Genomic DNA, 22,344 nt, shown 5'->3' with positions numbered 1-22,344 from the left:
CTTTACAATTAGGTATTATTGTGCTGTCCATTTTTGAGTTTTTGTATCTAGTCCTGTTACACCGTCTGTATCCCTTCAACTCCAATTGGCCATTATCTTACCCTGTTTCTACCTCCTGCTGGACTCTGTTAGCAAGGACATATTCCGAATTTATTTTCGAATGTCTGTTCACATCAGTGGGACCATACAGTATTTGTCCTTTAGTTTTTGGCTAGGCTCACTCAGCATAATGTTCTCTAGGTCCATCCATGTTATTACATGCTTCATAAGTTTATCCTGTCTTAAAGCTGCATAGTATTCCATCGTATGTATATACCACAGTTTGTTTAGCCACTCTTCTGTTGATGGAGATTTCGGCTGTTTCCATCTCTTTGCAATTGTAAATAACGCTGCTATAAACATTGGTGTGCAAATGTCCGTTTGTGTCTTTGCCCTTAAGTCCTTTGAGTATATTCCCAGCAATGGTATTGCTGGGTCGTATGGCAATTCTATATTCAGCTTTTTGAGGAACAGCCAAACTGCCTTCCACAGTGGTTGCACCCTTTGACATTCCCACCAACAGTGGATAAGTGTGCCTCTTTCTCCGCATCCTCTCCAGCACTTGTCATTTTCTGTTTTGTTGATAATGGCCATTCTGGTGGGTGTGAGATGATATCTCATTGTGGTTTTGATTTGCATTTCTCTAATGGCCAGGGACATTGAGCATCTCTTCATGTGCCTTTTGGCCATTTGTATTTCCTCTTCTGATAGGTGTCTGTTCAAGTCTTTTTCCCATTTTGTAATTGGGTTGGCTGTCTTTTTGTTGTTGAGATGAACAATCTCTTTATAAATTCTGGATACTAGACCTTTATCTGATATATCATTTCCAAATATTGTCTCCCATTGTGAAGGCTGTCTTTCTACTTTCTTGATGAAGTTCTTTGATGCACAAAAGTGTTTAATTTTGAGGAGTTCCCATTTATTTATTTCCTTCTTCAGTGCTCTTGCTTTAGGTGTAAGGTCCATAAAACCGCCTCCAGTTGTAAGATCCATAAGATATCTCCCAACATTTTCCTCTAACTGTTTTATGGTCTTAGACCTAATGTTTAGATCTTTGATCCATTTTGAGTTAACTTTTGTATAGGGTGTGAGAGATGGGTCTTCTTTCATTCTTTTGCATATGGATATCCAGTTCTCTAGGCACCATTTATTAAAGAGACTGCTCTGTCCCAGGTGAGTTGGCTTGACTGCCTTATCAAAGATCAAATGTCCATAGATGAGAGGGTCTATATCTGAGCACTCTATTTGATTCCATTGGTCGATATATCTATCTTTATGCCAATACCATGCTGTTTTGACCACTGTGGCTTCATAATATGCCTTAAAGTCAGGCAGCGCGAGACCTCCAGCTTCGTTTTTTTTCCTCAAAATGTTTTTAGCAATTCGGGGCACCCTGCCCTTCCAGATAAATTTGCTTATTGGTTTTTCTATTTCTGAAAAATAAGTTGTTGGGATTTTGATTGGTATTGCATTGAATCTGTAAATCAATTTAGGTAGGATTGACATCTTAACTATATTTAGTCTTCCAATCCATGAACACGGTATGCCCTTCCATCTATTTAGGTCTTCTGTGATTTCTTTTAGCAGTTTTTTGTAGTTTTCTTTATATAGGTTTTTTGTCTCTTTAGTTAAATTTATTCCTAGGTATTTTATTCTTTTAGTTGCAATTGTAAATGGGATTCGTTTCTTGATTTCCCCCTCAGCTTGTTCATTACTAGTGTATAGAAATGCTACAGATTTTTGAATGTTGATCTTGTAACCTGCTACTTTGCTGTACTCATTTATTAGCTCTAGTAGTTTTGTTGTGGATTTTTCTGGGTTTTCGACGTATAGTATCATATCGTCTGCAAACAGTGATAGTTTTACTTCTTCCTTTCCAATTCTGATGCCTTGTATTTCTTTTTCTTGTCTAATTGCTCTGGCTAGAACCTCCAACACAATGTTGAATAATAGTGGTGATAGTGGACATCCTTGTCTTGTTCCTGATCTTAGGGGGAAAGTTTTCAATTTTTCCCCATTGAGGATGATATTAGCTGTGTGTTTTTCATATATTCCCTCTATCATTTTAAGGAAGTTCCCTTGTATTCCTATCTTTTGAAGTGTTTTCAACAGGAAAGGATGTTGAATCTTGTCGAATGCCTTCTCTGCATCAATTGAGATGATCATGTGATTTTTCTGCTTTGATTTGTTGATATGGTGTATTACATTAATTGATTTTCTTATGTTGAACCATCCTTGCATACCTGGGATGAATCCTACTTGGTCATGATGTATAATTCTTTTAATGTGTTGTTGGATACGATTTGCTAGAATTTTATTGAGGATTTTTGCATCTGTATTCATTAGCGAGATTGGTCTGTAGTTTTCTTTTTTTGTAATATCTTTGCCTGGTTTTGGTATGAGGGTGATGTTGGCTTCATAGAATGAATTAGGCAGTTTTCCCTCCACTTCGATTTTTTTGAAGAGTTTGAGGAGAATTGGTACTAATTCTTTCTGGAACATTTGGTAGAATTCACATGTGAAGCCGTCTGGTCCTGGACTTTTCTTTTTAGGAAGCTTTTGAATGACTAATTCAATTTCTTTACTTGTGATTGGTTTCTTGAGGTCATCTATGTCTTCTTGAGTCAAAGTTGGTTGTTCATGTCTTTCCAGGAACCCGTCCATTTCATCTAAATTGTTGTATTTATTAGCGTAAAGTTGTTCATAGTATCCTGTTATTACCTCCTTTATTTCTGTGAGGTCAGTAGTTATGTCTCCTCTTCCATTTCTGATCTTATTTATATGCATCCTCTCTCTTCTTCTTTTTGTCAATCTTGATAAGGGCCCATCAATCTTATTGATTTTCTCATAGAACCAACTTCTGGTCTTATTGATTTTCTCTATTGTTTTCATATTTTCAATTTCATTTATTTCTGCTCTGATCTTTGTTATTTCTTTCCTTTTGCTTGCTTTGGGATTAGTTTGCTGTTCTTTCTCCAGTTCTTCCAATTGAACAGTTAATTCCTGCATTTTTGCCTTTTCTTCTTTTCTGATATAGGCATTTAGGGCAATAAATTTCCCTCTTAGCACTGCCTTTGCTGCATCCCATAAGTTTTGATATGTTGTGTTTTCATTTTCATTTGCCTCGAGGTATTTACTAATTTCTCTTGCAATTTCTTCTTTGACCCACTCGTTGTTTAAGAGTGTGTTGTTGAGCCTCCACGTATTTGTGAATTTTCTGGCATTCCGCCTATTATTGATTTCCAACTTCATTCCTTTATGATCCGAGAAAGTGTTGTGTATGATTTCAATCTTTTTAAATTTGTTAAGACTTGCTTTGTGACCCAGCATATGGTCTATCTTTGAGAATGATCCATGAGCACTTGAGAAAAAGGTGTATCCTGCTGTTGTGGGATGTAATGTCCTATAAATGTCTGTTAAGTCTAGCTCCTTTATAGTAATATTCAGATTCTCTATTTCTTTATTGATCCTCTGTCTAGATGTTCTGTCCATTGATGAGAGTGGGGAATTGAAGTCTCCAACTATTATGGTATTTGTGTCTATTTCCCTTTTCAGTGTTTGCAGTGTATTCCCCACGTATTTTGGGGCATTCTGGTTCGGTGCATAAATATTTATGATTGTTATGTCTTCTTGTTTAATTGTTCCTTTTATTAGTAGATAGTGTCCTTCTTTGTCTCTTTTAACTGTTTTACATTTGAAGTCTAACTTGTTGGATATTAGTATAGCCACTCCTGCTATTTTCTGGTTGTTATTTGCATGAAATATCTTTTCCCAATTTTCACTCTCAACCTATGTTTATCTTTGGGTCTAAGATGTGTTTCTTGTAGACAGCATATAGAAGGATCCTGTTTTTTAATCCACTCTGCCAATCTATGTCTTTTGATTGGGGAATTCAGTCCATTAACATTTAGTGTTATTACTGTTTGGATAATATTTGCCTCTACCATTTTGCCTTTTGTATTATATATATCATATCTGACTTTCCTTCTTTCTACACTCTTCTCCATACCTCTCTCTTCTGTCTTTTCATATCTGACTCTAGTGCTCCCTTTAGTATTTCTTGCAGAGCTGGTCTCTTGGTCACAAATTCTCTCAGTGACATTTTGTCTGAAAATGTTTTAATTTCTCCCTGATTTTTGAAGGACAATTTTGCTGGATATAGGAGTCTTGGTTGGCAGTTTTTCTCTTTTAGTAATTTAAATATATCATCCCACAGTCTTCTAGCCTCCATGGTTTCTCCTGAGAAATCTACACATAGTCTTATTGGGTTTCCCTTGTATGTGATGGATTGTTTTTCTCTTGCTGCTTTCAAGATCCTCTCTTTCTCTTTGACCTCTGACATTCTAACTAGTAAGTGTCTTGGAGAACGCCTATTTGGGGCCAATCTCTTTGGGGTGCACTGCACTTCTTGGATCTGTAATTTTAGGTCTTTCATAAGAGTTGGGAAATTTTCAGTGAAAATTTCTTCCATTAGTTTTTCTCCTCCTTTTCCCTTCTCTTCTCCTTCTGGGACACCCACAACACGTATATTTGTGCAGTTCATATTGTCCTTGAGTTCCCTGATACCCTGTTCAAATTTTTCCATTCTTTTCCCGATAGTTTCTGTTTCTTTTTGGAATTCAGATGTTCCATCCTCCAAATCACTAATTCTATCTTCTGTCTCTTTGAATCTATCATTGTAGGTATCCATTGTTTTTTCTATCTTTTCTACTTTGTCCTTCACTTCCATAAGTTCTGTGATTTGTTTTTTCAGTTTTTCTATTTCTTCTTTATGTTCAGCCCATGTCCTCTTCATGTCCTCCCTCAATTTATCGATTTCGTTTTTGAAGAGGTTTTCCATTTCTGTTCGTATATTTAGCATTAGTTGTCTCAGCTCCTGTATCTCATTTGAACTATTGGTTTGTTCCTTTGACTGGGCCATATTTTCAATTATTTGAGCGTGATCCGTTATCTTCTGTTGGCGTCTGCGCATTTAGACAGATTTCCCTGGGTATTGGATCCAAAAGTTAGGAAGATTTTTCTGTGAAATCTCTGGGTTCTGTTTTTCTTATCCTGCCCAGTAGGTGGCGCTCGTGGCACACGTTTGTCTGTGGGTCCCACCAGTAAAGGGTGCTGTGGGACCTTAAACTTTGGAAAACTCTCGCCGTCCGGGGGGTTCGCTAGCCGAAGCGGCTTGAGCCGGCCCGGGGTCCGAACGCAGGGAGGGTTGCTGGTCGCCGCAGCCCGGGAAAGAGCCGTCCGAATTTCCTAATCGGCCCTGGGCAACAAGCGTGGCGGGAGGGTACCAGCGGCAGCGGCCCGCCCGAGAGAGTGCACGTTCCCCGGGAGTCACGGGTTTGGAAGGGGCCTCCCCCGCCCGTCACCGTTCTCCCCGGCCTGGGGATTTCCGATCCAATTCTCTCAGTTGGTCCGGGGGGCTGCGCGTGGTGTGGGCGCCAGCCGCCTTGGTTTCAGGGGACCGCCTCTCCAATTCTCCCAGCCGGCCCGGGAAGGGGGAAGGGAGTGACTCCGGCCGCTTGCCGCCCCTCCCGGTGAGGCCCGCGCGCCTCGGCGATCTCACCCGAGCTGCTTCTCTCAGCCAGCCAGCCGTTCCAGGATGGGGTACGCTGTCTTTTTTATCTCTGTTGTGGCTTTGGGCGCTTTCTGTATCGTTTCTACTCCCCTAGTAGCTGTTCTGGAGAAGAAACTAAGATCCGCGCATCTTACTAAGCCGCCATCTTCCAGCAAAAGACTTTTCCACAGGACTCAGAACTTGACTGCACAAGCCTGTCTGACCTACTCAAAATAATCTTCAACCTGCTAAGATCAAACATCCCAACACACTAAAAGACCCAGACACAAATCCACCCTCCCTGCAAGCATCAAATCCATTTCAAAATGGACATTTTACTCTCCCCAAACTACTCCTTTCCTTTCCTCAATGTTCCCAGATAATACACCAAATACTGGGGCCTCTTAACGGCCTTCTACTATGTACAACATCATTGTTTCATCCTGATTTGGAAGAAGTTAGGAAATACAGCAACAGGGTGACAATGGAGGCCAAATTACCCCTTTCCTTTTTGGAAACCTTGGTTCAGAAACTTACATTCCTTTGACAGTCAAAGTGTTATAACTGAACTCTGGAAATGGTCAGATTTAAGAACTAGTAATTCACAAGGCTGCAGAAACAGAAGAAACCCATTTTAAGCCTCAAGGAAGAGAAGAGAATGAGTCGAGTCAAGCATGTCCAGTTACAAACTCTTCCCATACTTTCCAGGTAAATCACTTGACCATTCCAGAGGCAGGGTGAAAAGAGAGGAACAGAGCTTGGAAGACCCTAAAGAGCTCTCTTGACAGGACTGAAGCCCCAGGGGCAGGGAAGGCCCAGTTCTGCACTGTCTTCTACCCCCAAACACCATGCAAAAGAAATCAGAAATCTCCCGAACCCTGAGTTGTGCTTAGTACACTAATGGCTGGAGATGAGAGCAAAAAACATCTTGATTAGCTGCTAATAAAACCCTGTGGAAGCAAATTCTACCACACACCTCAAAGGAAGGATGCTGACCTCTGTTCTTCAAGTATTTCTTGCCAAGTGTACCGCCAACATTCTTAATATTTCAGCTACCTATGGCTTATGGCAAAGTCATACGTGCTTTCCTGATGTTAAAGTGAAGCATATCTGTGGGAATAAGGAAAAGCACGAGCAGCCATGTATAAGACTTTCGAAAACTACTCTACTGAGGTCAATCTCTGCTACCACTTATTACAGGTGAACCTTAGTCAACAGCATGAATGTACTTTCTCTTCTGTATCTGGAAGGTGATCATAAGTAATATGTGCTCTGGCACTTTATTTTGTAAGCTGTATGACTGGGGTCACACTTCATTCTCTTTCCATGTGAGCATCCCCTTATTGCAGCACCATATGTTGAATTTTTGTTTGACTTGTGTTTTGCCTGTTAGTTTGTTTGTTTGCAAGGTGCATAGGCTGGGAATCAAACCTGGGTCTCCTGCATGGTAGGCAAGGATTCTAACCCTGAACTACCCTTATACCCACCCCACGTTTTTTCACTTACCCAAATCTCTTCTTGATGGCTAACCACTATTCCCAAAGCACCATCCAAAGTCAATTCCAATAGAGAAAATTAGGTGCTTGTTGGCCTCCAGAAACTGTCTAGAAAAGGAGAGAGAGATGTAGAAAGCATACTTACAACTTTGTGCAGCAAAAGCAGCAATCACCTATGCAATAGTGCACTGGTGGCAAAAAGAAGAGTGTGATTAAAAGTGAAAGGGAACATTTCACAGAAGGGATGTTATGTAAATCAAATTTCAAAGAGTGAATTGGTGTTTTCCAGTTGCACGACAGGGAAAATAGAATTCTTGGTGGAGGAAAAGCACAATTCAAGTTAATAAATTGTTCGTATAACCATGCAATGTGAACGGGGAATGGCAGGAGAGAAGGTTGGATGGACTTACAGGCATCATAAATATCTATACATGCAGAGGCCTTGATATGTTTCAACTGATAGGATGACATTCTTATTTTAGCAAGCTTACTCTAATGGAAACGTTGAGGACTAAATCAAGGGGAGAGAAAATAGAATTAGTAGCTCCATTACAAAACAATAAGCGTGTGCTGTGAAAACCAGAAAACAGATTAGAAAGATGCTTAAGTAGGAGAACCTAATGGGTTTGATGACGAATTTGGCGTTGGTGATGGATACTCAATAGGACCACGTTACAACATTTTTCTATCTTAAGCAAATGCACCTCATAATGACCTTATTTCACCAGGAACTTGCTATCACTATGAGGATGAGGGCTTAAATCCCACCCCAGCTCACAGTGTCCATTTCTTGCACATGGATATAAAGGCCTAAATATATTCTCTAGAATATGCCTTATCTGGTATTCATTTTGGATAGCAAAAAGTGAACCTCAAGAGGTTCAGAATTGTAGTTCAGAGATGCCTCCAGAAGTTCAGGTGATTATCTGGCACTTATACAACTTGCTTGACGTGAAAATAGGACTGTGACTCTCCTGCAATTAGTCCATCTTTTGAGAATTTCAATACTCCCTGCTATCAGCTGGGAATCCTATAGGAATAGCCTCCATTAAAACACACTTATAATATGGTTCACAGCTTCTGAATCCTCTTCGTTCAGTAGGCTACAGTAAGTTCAAGAGCAGAATGAAACACACCTTTTCATTCCATCCCCTTTGGAGACTTAGTCAAACCATTTTTTTAAAACCCTGTCTCCCTGTCATCTTAGCTGTAAAATGGTGGCAGTTCTAAAGGGGTATAGTGTAAAGTCATAGCTGAAGAGATATTGAAAAGCTTGACATTGTCACTGTCTTCATTGGGTTTTAGTACCAACAACATTTGATCTATCATTCCATAGAGTTCGGATGATATTTTGGGTCATCCTGGGCAACCGTGCAAATAAAAGGATGGAAAAAGAAGTCTAGACAAACTGTTACTGCCAAGGAGGCACAATCATGTTTTCGGAGTACTTTAGTTTGCCTGGGTGCTATGACAAATACTATATAATGGGTTGGCTTAAGCGAGAGCAATTTATTGCCTCACACCTTCAGAGGCTAGAAGGCGTCCTTCCTCTCAGGTTTTGTAGTGTTCCGTTGCTGGCTTGACACACATCCTTTGGGTTTCTTGCCTTGAATCCCAGCCTCATGTCACATGGCAATATCTTCTCCTTCTTTTTCAGTTCATGTCACCTTCTTGTTCTCCTTATAAATCCTCCGGTACCCATATTAAAACGCACCTACTTTCAGTAACTAAACTTAACTAAAATTTGCATCTTCAAGAGGACCTAATTACAGTGTGTTCCTGCCTACAGGAATGTAGATTAAGATTACAAATGTGTTTTTGTTCACTTTTTTGCTTTCATCCTGAGTGCATAACTCAATGAATCACAGGTCGATTTTGGACAAGGTTCCAGATATCCTCGTGCCCTCAAAGGCATGCGGGTGACTCTGATTCCAAACATGCTGGGTGAATCTGGTTTCAGAAAGCACCATGAAGCTTCTAGCCTAACACACAGCATTCAAGTAAAATAGATATTTGGACTAGGCCATAATGAACTCTACACATTCTTATAATGACACATTATACTCCATGCAGCATTTAAATTCTTACTTTTTCCTTCTCTCTGGATTCTTTTCAAGACAGAGTTAGTACAGAGGTATATGGGACAATGTAGAGGACCTCAATCTCCAGGAAAATTGAGATCTCAACAATTCCTTTCTAGCTGAACATACCCAGACCAATTTTTCTTCTTTGTATAGGTACGGTTTGGAAAAATCAAGATGAAGGATTCCTAATTATCCAAATATCCTGCATATATGGCAACAATTATCATTAATATTATGGGGATTCTTCAGCGTGACTGAGGAAAGAGGCCTAGCTGACAAATCCCATAGCCATAATGCATATGTGCAGGTCTCAAGACATTCAGGGGTCCCAGGAGTTCACTCACTTCATTACTATTGCTAATAGAGGACAAAATTTAATATCCCCATCATTTTCTATCAACTAAATCACTTCTTCCTTTCCTTAAAATGGACAGCTCATAATTGAGTCTATAATGTGTGCATCATGAGAAGCTGATACGTTTTTGTGGTTTACCAGGATCATACAGGTCGTGAGTGTCCAGGCTTGACTCATGTTCCACACCAACAACAAATTTTAATATAACCCTGAGCAAATCGGGCTTAACTATTAAAGGAGGGCACCTGCTATCCTCACCTCATGTGGTTCTCGTCTAGCATAAGAGAAAGTATTAGGTCTAAATGCATGTATGTATTTTTAATGATATTTGTACACAGTTTAGAAAAACACTGTACAGAATGTACACGAAATTGGTGATATATCTCCCTAAAGTAGTGTGCAATTCCCCCATAAAATCTACTTAACAAAATCTATATCTGAAGATAGATATCAGAGAATTCCAAATCAAGGGCCTACTTCCTTACAGGATCCTGCCTCTCCATCATTCTCCTTTCCCCTTTTCCATACTCTCCAATTCAGTAAACTTCTGTGGTTCATTCATAAACCTTTCTTTTGATACCTTTATTTTTATTGCATAAAACATATGCAGAAAGCAAAGAAAGAAAAAAGCAGTAGTTTTCAAAACACTGGTTAGAAAGCAGTAACAGCACCCATCCTAGAGTTTGCCATTGGCTACCACACCATCACCTCAGATTTTTCCTTCTAGCTGTTCCAGAACATGGGAGGTAAGAAGTAATATATACATGTAATTGTATCATCACAATCACCTATTTTTTCTTTTTTGTGAAAAATGACGTATATATATAAAAAAAAAACAGTACATTTCAAACCACATCACAACAACTAGTTGTAGAACAAATTTCAGAGTGTGGCATGGGTTACAATTCCACAACTTTTGCTTTTCACTTCTACCTATGGTAGGAAACTGAATACTAAAAGAAATATCCATACAATGATTCATCAGTGATACTCATTTGTTCAACCCTAACTCCACCATCACCTATTACCTTTCTCCCACTCTTTGAGGGAATTTGCAGTATGCCCATTCCAACTCTTTCATGTTGGAAGGCACTGTCCATGATGTGGAGGAGGGAGATGGATCTAGCTAGATTTTTGGAGAGCTGGGCCTGTTAGGTTTCAGGACACATCTAGTGCCAGGACCAATCTAGATGTTGTAGGTTTCTGTAAAGTTACCCTAGTGCCTGGAGTCTTGGTAGAATCTTATCAGTTGCCCTAAGTGTTCTTTAGGACTGGGTGGTGAGTTTGTGGGTGAGGTTTGGGAAGTTATGATATGTAGCAATGTCTTACTGAAGCTTCCATAGAGTGAACTCCGGAGCAGCCTCTCGACCCCATTTGAGCTTCCTAAGCCATTGTTTCCTTGTTGGTTACACTTCATCTCCCCTTTTGTTCATGATGTCATCTTTGATCCCATGGCATCAGGACCAGATGCATCCCTGGGCATCATATCACATGCTGCCAAGGAGACGATCACCCCTGGATGTCATGTCCCACATAGTGTGTAGTGCACCGATTTCACTTTCAGAGTTGGGCTTAGAGAGAGAGAGAGACCACATCTGAACAACAAAGAGGTCCTCCATAAGTAACTCTTAGGCATACCTATGGGTAGGCTAACCTTCTCCATTGCGTACATATGATACGCAAGAACAAGCCTCAATATCAAGGATGGGGTCTATTGATTTGGGTGTCCCTACTGTTTGGCACTCAGGGGTTCCCCAAGTGGCAAACGGTAACCGTTCCATATTTTTCTCCCAGCCCTCAAGGCACTTTGCCAATACTTTTTGATTATCTGCTTAATACAGTCTAGGATGTATCCAGGCATTACATTAAGCTATACAGGATTAAAGGACCTCATTCTTATTCTGGACTCCCTGTGTTTTGATTCCTTAAATGAGCTGTGCAGACAGCTTGAGTTGGATTATTGTGTTACATGAAATGTAGTTTCCAGACAAAATAAAGCTTTCTTCCTTTGATCTCAAAGAGTAGGCGAGGTTCTAAAATATAGATGAGGCCTTCCTTACCCCTGTGTTTTGAATTAGCTGAAGTCCCACCTGATCAACTTTACCCTTGCCTCTAAATACCAGGTTATATGTATACAAAAGGGCCTCTCAAAATCCAGAAATAATTGCCACTCTCGACTAATTGTGACTGCTATAAGAGCTGACAATCAAGGCCCCTGCTTTCTTCTAAGCATTTGCTAAAGGAGACCATACAAGAATTCCTCTTTGGTTTCTGGCTTATTTTGCATCACCACATGTCCCATAGTTTCGTATGCATCCAAAATTCATTTCTTTTGGGTAGCTGCACAGTATTTGATCATAACGTACACATCATGGTTTCCCAATCTACTTCTCAGTCCATGCGACCTTCAGCCATCTGCATTCATTAGGCATCTTGCCGAATATTTTCTCCCATTCAGCTGGCTGCCTCTTCACCTTTTTGACAACGTCTATTGAGGTGCAGAAGCATTTGATTTTCAGGAGTTCCAGTTAATCTATTTCTTTTTTCATTGCTTGTGCTTTGGGTGTAAAGTTTCAAAGGCTACCTCCTGTTACTACATCTTGAAGATGTTTCCTACATTTTATTCTAGAAGCTTCTTGGTGCTTATCCTTTTTATGATTATTGGTTATTGCTAATTCGCATATTTGGGTGTTTGACCCACTTTGAGTTAATTTTTGTACAGTGTGTAAGGTAAGGGTCCTCCTCCAGTCTTTGGCGATTGAGATCCAGTTCTCCCATGCCCATTTATTGAAAAGGCTACTTTGTCTCAGATCAGTAGATTTGCGGGCCTTATCAAAACTCCACTGACCATAGATTTGGTCGTCTATTTCTGCAGTCTGAATGTGACTCCACTGATCAATAGTTGTATCTTTCGTGCCAGTGCCATGCTGTTTTGACCACTGTGGCTTTATAACAAGTTTCAAAATCAAGAAGTGTTCATCCCTCTACTTTGTTCTTCTCTTTTAGGATGCTTTCAGCTGTTTGGGGTCTCTTTCCCTTCCAGATGAATTTGGTAACTAACTTTTCCAAGTCCTCAAAGCAGGTTATTGGAACTGTGATTGGTACTGCATTGAATCTCTAGATCAATTTGCATACAATTGACATCTTAACTATATTTAACCTTCCTATTCATCAGCAGGGAATGATTACCCACCCATTTAGACCTTCTTTGATTTCTTTGAGCAATGTGATGTTGTTTTCCAGGTACAAGTCCTTATGGCCCTGGTTAACTTCATTCCGAGATACTTGATATTGCAGCTGCTATTTTGGATGGATTTATTTCTTTAAGTGACTCCTCAGGTAGGTTATTGCTTGTGTACAGAAATGTTGCTGACATTTGCATGTTAACTTTGTATCCAACCACTTCACTGAATTTATTACCTCAAATAAATTTGTTGTAGATTTCTCAGGATTATCCAAGTATGCTATCAGGTCATGTGCGAATAATGAAAGTTTTACTTCTTCCTGTCCAAATTGGATGCCATTGATTTCTTTTGCCTCCCTCTTTGTTCTAGCAGAACTTCCAGTGCGATATTGAATACCAGTGGGGACAGAGGGCATCCTTGTCTCATTCCCGTATTTAAGGGAAACCTTTCAGTCTCTCTCCATAGAATACGATGTTGGCTATCAGTTTCTTCTATATGTCCTTCAACATGCTGAGGAAGTTACTTTTGATTCCTCTCTTTTGAACTGTTTTTATCGAAAAGGATGTCAAATGCTTTTTCAGTGTCAATCGTGATGATCATGTGAGTTTTTCCCTTTCAATCTGTTAATGTGCTGTATTCCTTTAATCGATTTTCTTCTCTTGAACCATCCTTGTATTCCCACTCTATACCCCAGTTGGTAGTGGTGTGTAATTCTTCTGGTGCATCGTTGGATTCAATTTGCTTTGATTTTGTTGAGAATTTTTACATCAGTGTTCAGTATTTGAGGGTGCCCTGTAGTTTTCTGTTCTTATAGCATCTTCACCTAGCTTTGGCATTAAAATGATGCTAGCTTCATATAATGAGTTTGGTAGTGTTCCTTTCCATTCAATTTATCAGAAAAGTTTGGGCAGGATTGGAGTGAGTTCTGTTAGGAATGCTTGATAAAATTTCCCGGTGAAGCCGTCTGGCCTTATGCTTTCCTTTGTAGGAAGATTTGTGATGACTGACTGCATCTGCATAGTTGTGTTTGGTTTGTTGAGATCTTCTATTTCTTCCCGAGTCAGTGTGGCTTGTTTGTGTGTCTCCGGGAATTTGGCCATTTCATCTAAGTGGTTGCCATCAGTTTGTTGGCATATCAGTGTTAATAATGCCATCTTCTGACTTCTTTTATTTCTTCACGGCCTGTGGTAATTCACCACCTTCTCATTTCTGGCTTCGTTTATTTGCATCCTCTCTCTTTTTTTCTTTTTCAGACTTGCTAGTGGCCCGTCATTTTATTGATTTTCTCAAAGAACCCATTTTTCGTTTTATTAATTATTTCCATTGCTCTTTTGTTCTCCCATGTACTTAACTCTGCTGTAATCTGAGTTATTACTCCTCTTCTCTTTGCTTTGGGGTTAGTTTGCAGTTCTTTCTCAACTTCCTCCAGGTGAGCAGTTAAGTCCTCGATCTCGATTTTTACTGCTGTGTTTTTTTAAATGCACATTTAGGATATTAAATTTCCCTTTCGGCACAGCTTTTGCCACATTCCCAAATTTCTGATATGCTGTATTCATATTTTCATTCATCTCTAGATAGCTACTGATTTCTCTAGCAATTCCTTCTTTGACACACTGGTGGTTTAAGAGTGTAGTATTCAATCTCCATATATTTGTGAAGTTCTCATTCTTTGCTGAATATTGATATCCAGCTTCATTCTATTGTGATGAGAGAAAGTGCTTTGAATAATTTCGATGTTTTTCAATGGGCAAATACCTGCTTTGTGCCCCGGCATATGTCTATCCTGGAGATTGTCCCATGAGCACTAGAGAAAAAGGCATATCCTGGTGTTTGGGTGTGCAAGGACCTATATATGTCGGCTAGGTCTAATTCATTTATCAAGTAGTTTACATTCTCTAGTTCCTTCTTGATCCTCTGCCAGGTTGTTTGCTCTAGAGAGGAGATTGGTGAACTGAAGGCTCCTACTATTATTATTGAAACATCTGTCACATCCTTCAGTTGCCAATGTCACTCCCATAGACGTAGGAACTCCTTCTTTGGGAGCATAAACATTTAGGATTGTTGTTTCTTCTTGGAGCATCATCCTTTTTATTAATGTACGGTGTTCCTTGTCCTTTATGGTGTCTTAAGTTTAAATTCTGTTCTGTCCAATTTTAGCATAGGTACTCCTGCTTTCTTGTGGTTATAACTTGCATGGAATAGCTTTTTCCATCCTTTCCCTTTCAACCTATTTGTTTTCTTGAGTCTAAGATGAGTCTCTTGTAAACAGCATATAGCTGGATTATATTTCCTAACCCCTTCTATCAACCTGTATCTTCTAATTACTAAGTTTATTCTGGTTAACATTCAAAGTTATTACTGAAAAGGCATTTCTTGTATCAAACGCCTCAAACACTTGATTTTCTTCGTCAGATTGATATATTCTTTACCCTCTTTCTCTTCTTATCCTTTAGAGTTACACTTACTGGTACTCTTCAGTTCTGTGGACTCCCTCTCCTGTCATTTTTGTTGCTATTGTTTCAGCTGGCAGAAGTCCCTTCAACATCTCTTGTCGGGCAGCTCTCTTGCTGACAAATCTTTCAGGATTTCTTTGTAAGTGATCATTTTCATCTCTCCCTCAGTTTTGAAGGACAATTTGGCTCGGTAGAGAATTCTTGGCTGGAAGTCTTTTATCTCAAGATCTTAAATATATCATACCACTTCCTTCTCTCCTCAGTGCCACTTGAGTAGTCTGAACTCAGTCTTACGCAGTTTCCCTTGTATGTAATAGAGTGCTTTTCTCTGGCCGCCATCAGGATTTTCTGCTTAGCGTCCACATTCGATAGAATGATTAGTATGGGACTTGGGGAAGCCCTACTTGGATTTATTCTATTTGCATTTGTTGGGCTTCTTTGATGTGTATATTTAGGTCCTCTTTAAGGACTGGGAAACTTTCCCGCATTATAACCTCAACGAACCTTCCTTGTTCTTTACTCTTCTCTTCTTCAGGGACACCAGAGCTTCTTTTATTTATGTGCTTAGTTTTGTCCAGCAATTCCTTGAGATCCAGTTCATATTTTCCCATCCTCTTTGCCATTTGCTCTTCTGAGAGTCCAAATCATTTGTCCGGTCCACTAGTTCACTAATTCTTTCTTCTGCCTCATGAAATCTTCTGGTGCGTGTCTCTACTATCACTTTTAATTTGGTCTACAGCATCTTTAATTTGTGATACTTGCTATTTTTCTATTTATTATACAAATTCCTCTTTATGCTTTTGTAGTGTCTACTTGATGTCTTTTATGTCATCAGCCATCACACTTGTATTCTTTAGTAGAGTTATAGGAACATCTCTGATTCATTGTTCCAATGTCTGTGTCTCCTCCAGTGTTTTAATGTGGCCATTAGGCAGGGCTATATCTGTCTGCATCATGATATGTTCAGTGACGTTTGGTTGACTTCATGGTATGTAAATATATTGTGTGGTTTGCTTTGGAATTTGATTTCCTTATGTGCTTTGTAATGCTTTGTAACTGTGGGATGGAGAAGAACAGGATATGAGGCGCTGGTTAGGGACCAACAGTGTGATGCTGCATTGAGATGAAGAAACCAGTGCAGGGATGCAAAGGCGCTGGGGGCGAGGAGGATGGAGCTGTGCGTGTGTGTGGTCTGGGGATAAGGTCCTACCATGGACTGCTGTACGGGACGGGAGCCCTTGTGTGTGTGTGCACAGAACTCAGGCACAACGGGCTTGTATTGCCTGCCTAGGCTGGGTTTGTTTGTGGCGTGGCTGCACAGGTCAGCATTGAGCAGAGCTGGGGGCCATGTCAAGGGATCTACATGTGTGGGGAACTGGGAGGCCTATAAACTAATGTAGACATGCACAGACCTAGGGATGGTAGGGGAGCCTAACTGTATGTGGTGGGGGTGGTTGTTGCCTAGGCATAGGTGAGTGCCTGCAGACTTTATGTGCTGGTGACTTCCTGCAGCGGTCAGTGAGGGTAAGGTGGGTCTTCGGAGGGGCAGGTGGAACTGCACTTGTACAGTAGATGCAGATGGGCTTGGGCAGGCATGCTCACTCCCAGGGAGGGGAGGGGGTCGGTATGCACTGAGGGGATGTGGCAGGGTGACGGAACTTGGAACGTAGGGTTTGCAAAAGTGAGTGATGGGATTCAGGTGCATGGGGTGTGGGGTTAGTCGTGAGTCAAGAGGCAGCGCTGACGAGGGGAGCACATTCAAGGAATGAGGGGTGGCTTACGTCTTGGTCCCTGTTTCCCCGTCCGTGCACCCCTGAAGGCTCCAGTCTTCCATTTGGAAAGGGTTGGGCTAGGTGTTTGCACCACCTGGACAGTCTTGGGGTCTTTTTGTCTCGGTTCTTCAGCTTTTGCAGTGACGGCTTCCCTGTGGGGTGTAGAAGACAGTCCCAGGTAACTTACACTGCAGAATTGCCATTTCAGTTGCCTTCCAGTGCCTTGTCTAACTGTTCCTATGAGTAAGGGTGAACTGTACCTATCCTATTGTGGGATCTTCCCAGAACTTCTCATTCCCTAAATTTTACACGCATTTATTTATTCATCCCAGAAAATGTATTGATCTCCTACTAAATGCCAGATACTGTTCTCCCACATGTATTACAGGAATGTTAAGGGAAATAGAGCATCGAACAAAATAGACCCATATCCCCACTCTCTAGTTAAGGAGACAAAAATAAATAAGCAAATATATAAACATATGTATAAACATGTGAATAAAAATTAATAAGCAGAAAAAATAACTAGACATCAGGTAAGTGGTAGGGAGAAATATAAAGCAGACATAGGTGATGCACAGGGTTGGCTCATAGGGAGGGGTTCTAACTGAATTAAATTGACCAATGAGGACCTTGTGTGAAAGGTGAAATTTAAGAAGGAACATCAAGGAGATGTGGGAGAAAGAAAACCGTGCTTTTGAGTGTCATAAGCACAGGAACCAACCAGATGAAAAGGCCATGAGACCATAGTTGTACGTGTAACATTCAAGAATTGAAAGATAGGGTGAGGAGGGGGTGATCAAAACTGGGGAAGAGAAGAAATATGGTCAGAAAAGAAATGGACGGCCCAGATGGAGTAAGGCTCGGGAGGTATGTTGAAGATACTGTTTTTGCTTTGAGGGAGCCATTGAGCAGGTTGGGGTGACATAGTCTGACAGGTTTTATCAGGAACACTACGGATGCCATGATGACTAGAGACTGCAGGAGAGGAAGTCCAAGAAGAGCAGGGACTGATTTCCCAAAAGATGTGCCTTCTACTCAACAAAGAAGCAGAACAGTGTTTGGGAACTATGACCTGAGGGCAAAATTAGGCCCTTGGTCTCTTCCTGGAAGACCAGTGAGCTAAAAGTGGTGTTTACATTTTGAAAGTGTTAAAGAAGGAGGAAGAGGGGAAGCTATAGGAACTGTATGTGGCAAGGAAGCCTAAAACATTTAAAATCTGGAAAATATTTGACAATACCTCATGCAAGGAATCTGGTTGAATATAGGTCCTTGACAAAACTGGGAGGTGGAACACCTAAATAAAGTAGTTGTGAAAAATAATGTGGCATTCAAGGTGATTAAAAAAACATCTAGGGCTTCACCCCCATCTTTGAGAAACAATTTCATTTCCATCGAGCTTCTAGGGAAATACAGTCTGCAAACCAAGACGTACTTCCACACATAGAAAATGTCACAGTACTTAGCTGAAGTTGAAATAATAAATCTAATAGAAATAAAAAGCATTTTCATAAAACATCACACCTTACAAACATTTTCATACTCATTATCTAATTTACTCCTCAGATCAACCCTGTGTGGTAGGTTTTGTCTTACCATTACAACTTATCCTAACCTAAGTCCTTAGTGATTCCTCAAGTAAAGCTGAAATCAATCTAGACTGTTACATCTGTTAATGCCGGGGTTGGTGCCTTAGCTTGCATGCTGCTATGACGAGTACCACACAACGGGTTGGCTAGACAACACAAATTGATGGACTCACAGTTTCTGAGGCTAGAAGGCTTGCTTACACTCTGGATACAAGTGTGCTTGGGCTGGCTGGCCATCCTTGGGTTCCTTGACTTTCCCTTTCCCTTCTGCATTCTTACGGACTTCCAATTTTCAGCTCCACCCCATGGCTTTCTCTTTAAAGGGCTTCGAGTAAAAGGATGAAGATCCATCCTGCTTCAATTGGCCACACCTTACGTAAAAATAACATCTTGCAAATGATCCTCTTTACAATGGAGTCACAGCAGCAGGAATGGGATTAAGTTTAAGAACAGAACCCCCACACCCCAACCTAGGGTACATAATTCAATCTGCCACAGTAGGCTGCCTCCTATGGAAATATAGGAGAAGACCAGGATCCACACCTCTCCATTTCAAGATGGCACACCAGGGCCATGGATTTACCTTCATGTCTTCCTGAAACCATATTCAAAGGAAAGTTAAAAAGTGAAAAATAATAGACCAGTTAAAGCTGAAAAACTATGAGTGTGATATCCTTAAGTCACAATGAATGTGATACTTTCGTGGAAGGTAAAAATGGAGAAGAACAATCATGGATAAAATTATCCAGAAAAAACTAGCCTATGAAGGGGCTGTACAAAGCCAGATATTGGTGTGAGCACTGGTTATAGTGGAGGGCAGAAGGGAATAGAGAGACTGAAAACAAGGCAACTAATAAAATTATTTGGGGGGGATTTCATTTAATAAGTTCCACACACCTCCTGGTATGCCCCAACACTAACTCTGTAAGAATCACAGCAGGTAGGTGATAGGGATGATTGGTGAGCAAGACAGTAAAACAGGTTGCTAGCTATGTTTATTGTCACTACCACAATTTTCATCCTGTGTTTGAGCCCTCCTAGGTTCACTTGATCTGACCAGAGATGGATGGGTTAAATATTGCTCAATTAAGAGGAATCAGCCTGGCAACTGTAAATTGTTATTTTTATTCAAATATTTTATTATTACTTATGGCCTCCTTCAAAATATCTTGCCTTGACAGATTTTATCCCATCCTGTTTTTCTTCTGCAAAGTAAAATTGTCTCCGTACAAACACCTGTCACCTAATGCTGTTTTTGCCACACAACGACAAGTAAGATAATATTCCATATCTCAAAACAACTCTTGCCTGTCTGTTTTAGTTTGCTAAGGTGCCAGAAGGCAATACACTGCAGATGGACCAGTTCGTATGAAGGGGATTTATTTAGTTACAAATTACAGTTCCTCAGAGGAAAGGCAGCTAGCATTTATCTGGGTTTCTCTGTCATATGGGAAGTCACAGGGTGACCTCTGATGGCCTTCCCTCTGCCTTCTGTGTTCAAGAGGGGTTCCCTGGGTGATTCCTTTCTGCATCTCCAACATTTGGGGTTGTGTCAGCTGTGGGCTGAGTTGTGATGGGCTGTTGAGCTGCACTAGGCTCTCTCCTGACCTCTCTCTTTCAAGCCTCCAGCTCATTAAATTAAACATCACTCATGGCAGAAGGCACTCCCCTTAGCCTAGGCAGATGTAATCAACCATGCATAAATTTCACCTGCTGAGGATTTAAGTCCACAGCAACAAAACCGGGCACTACCACGTGGTAAAGTTCACACTTAAGCCTAACTACTACACCAATATTCCCACTGGACAAGAAAAACGAATAGGTGGACTTTTCTGAGATACCCTTGTCCAGTTTCCTTTTTATTGTACTGGGGTATAAATACCCTTCATGTGTTGAATGTCTCTTTACTCCCATTGAAACGTGAGCGATGGAAACATCATGCTTGTCATTTAGTGTTTACAGATTTTTGGACCGAGGTATGGGACTAAATTTTTTCAGAGTTTCTGTAAGACATCTTTATCCAAAAATTGGGCCAGCTTGTTATTTTCTTCTACAAAATTATTTTTATCCATGTAACTATTCTTTACTGAACTCTCCTCAAATGATAGGAAGGAATTATGGTTACATATCATTCCTATAGAACACTTCTGATCATGGCAAGGTTAAAAACAGCTTTTAATAGTTCACATCCTTCAAGCAATTTACGTTTGACTGAAATCATCTATTTCCCACCAACCTCAATGTCAGGATGGGCAAATTTTCTCTAATATACTATAAAAGAGAGCGTATGAACAGGCAGCTAAAACACTTTTGTAGTATACGAATTGTACCCAGTGTTATTTTAAATATACTAGTAGAAAAATGTATATGTATTTTCTTGCTGCTCTCACGCTGTTTCATTCCGAAACTTTTCTATGTCATATGCCTGATTCATATCAGCCCACGAGAGAAAACTCCAAAGATGCAAACCAAAGATACAAGATTCAATCTTGATAAAGACATGTTTAGGGCACGATTCTTTGAACCTTTCTTCTGGAACAGAAATACATATCTCCTTGTCCTAGAAATCAAAGGGCATGTGTCCTTTCTTGGGCACAACAATCTCAAAGGTTGCTTTTAGGGGCAAATTATGTGTGGTCAAGACTGAACCCAACTGACTTGCTCACAATGTCCAGATTGTGCTGACCGTATTTTAGTCCAATACCTGGCTCTACTGTTAACTTGAAATGATGTATTCATTATTGGTCACAGACGAGATGCCTTGCTAGGCATATTCTGGAAGGGCTGGAAAAACTGGCCTCTTCACCATAAGGAATGGTCCCGATAAAATTTCTTCCAGGATTGATCACATTTAATTTAGAATATAATCCTGATAGACTTGAATCTTTCAAATCAGACCTAACATAAAATGTGCAGCCAGGCTCGACTGGAAGAGAAATGTCCAATGGTGCTCTGTTGGCAAGTGAGCGTTCCCGCGCCGCATCTTCTGAGGAGATTGGAGCAGACCATTGTGCACCAAGTTGGGCTCATGAGTTGAACCAAAGAACAGCACCTAGTAGGTTCAAGCATGTGCTCATTAGAGGCGTGTCATGGTGCTAAATACTGTATGTCATATTATGTAAAATGCCTATATGATGAGAAGGTACTACAGTCTCTTTGTAAAATGAATGAGCTCGGCAACCATACAGCCTGGCTGAACTCCTCCTTTGGGCATTGCCACTTGTGTGACCCAAGAAGAGGTGTTGTTTTCACCGAATGGATTTAAAGAAGTGAAGAAAAACCGGCTGTATCTGGCAAGGATGCTGTGCAGTGCAGCATCTGGGCAGGTCAAGGGATGGCATGCCCTCCCCAGAACCTTTCACAGCCTCACGGTTTATGTTCATTGACAGGATGACCTCATGCTAGCCAGCAGGGCCATTGAACCTTTACTTTCGCCCTTTGGCATCTCTTCTCCCACACCTTCTCTCACACCTTCCCTGTCCATCACGCACCCTCCCGCTGTCACGTGCCACCTCCCCACCAGGCGCCCTTCCCCCCGTCACATGCCCTACCCATGTCATGCACACCCTCCCATTGTCAAGCATCCCGGTGATGCTGCTGTCACATGGCTGAACGGTGGCATTTGGGTCTGTGCCTCGGAGGAGTTGGACGCTAGCAACCGCTCTTGTGTTGCAATTCTCCACTCCCTCGATCGCAATTGCCCCTCATGGCGAATATATTGACCAAGCTCCGCCCCCTTCCGTGCAGCCGCTGCCTTAGGCCTAGCGGTCGCCCACAGGTTCATCCCTCCCGACGCATTCCCCTGGTAGGTCGGGAACAT

The 22,344-nt window shown here is 40.9% G+C and overlaps 1 protein-coding gene across 29 annotated transcripts in view; it reads right to left on the bottom strand.

Moving 5' to 3' along the window:
• AOPEP (aminopeptidase O (putative)) overlaps positions 1-22,344 on the bottom strand; it is a 489,538-nt gene that overhangs the window by 30,405 nt on the left and 436,789 nt on the right. For 5 of the 29 annotated variants that reach the window (XR_013170616.1, XR_013170603.1, XR_013170607.1 and 2 more), the window contains 3 exons: positions 16,945-17,087; positions 7,097-7,190; positions 6,567-6,700 (listed from right to left, as the gene is read on the bottom strand). The exons of 6 other annotated variants lie outside the window; for them this stretch is intronic. The gene's annotated coding sequence lies outside the window, so the exon portion shown is untranslated. Of the gene's footprint in view, positions 1-6,566; positions 6,701-7,096; positions 7,195-16,944; positions 17,088-18,175; positions 18,233-18,697; positions 18,896-22,344 lie in introns of those variants that run through there. 18 more of the 29 variants (XR_013170595.1, XR_013170597.1, XR_013170606.1 and 15 more) reach the window with 11 other exon arrangements.

This window comes from Tamandua tetradactyla, chromosome 2 (genome assembly GCF_023851605.1).
Source record: "Tamandua tetradactyla isolate mTamTet1 chromosome 2, mTamTet1.pri, whole genome shotgun sequence".
In the NCBI taxonomy this organism is placed as follows: domain Eukaryota; kingdom Metazoa; phylum Chordata; class Mammalia; order Pilosa; family Myrmecophagidae; genus Tamandua; species Tamandua tetradactyla.
This window is presented reverse-complemented; position numbering and strand designations above follow the sequence as displayed.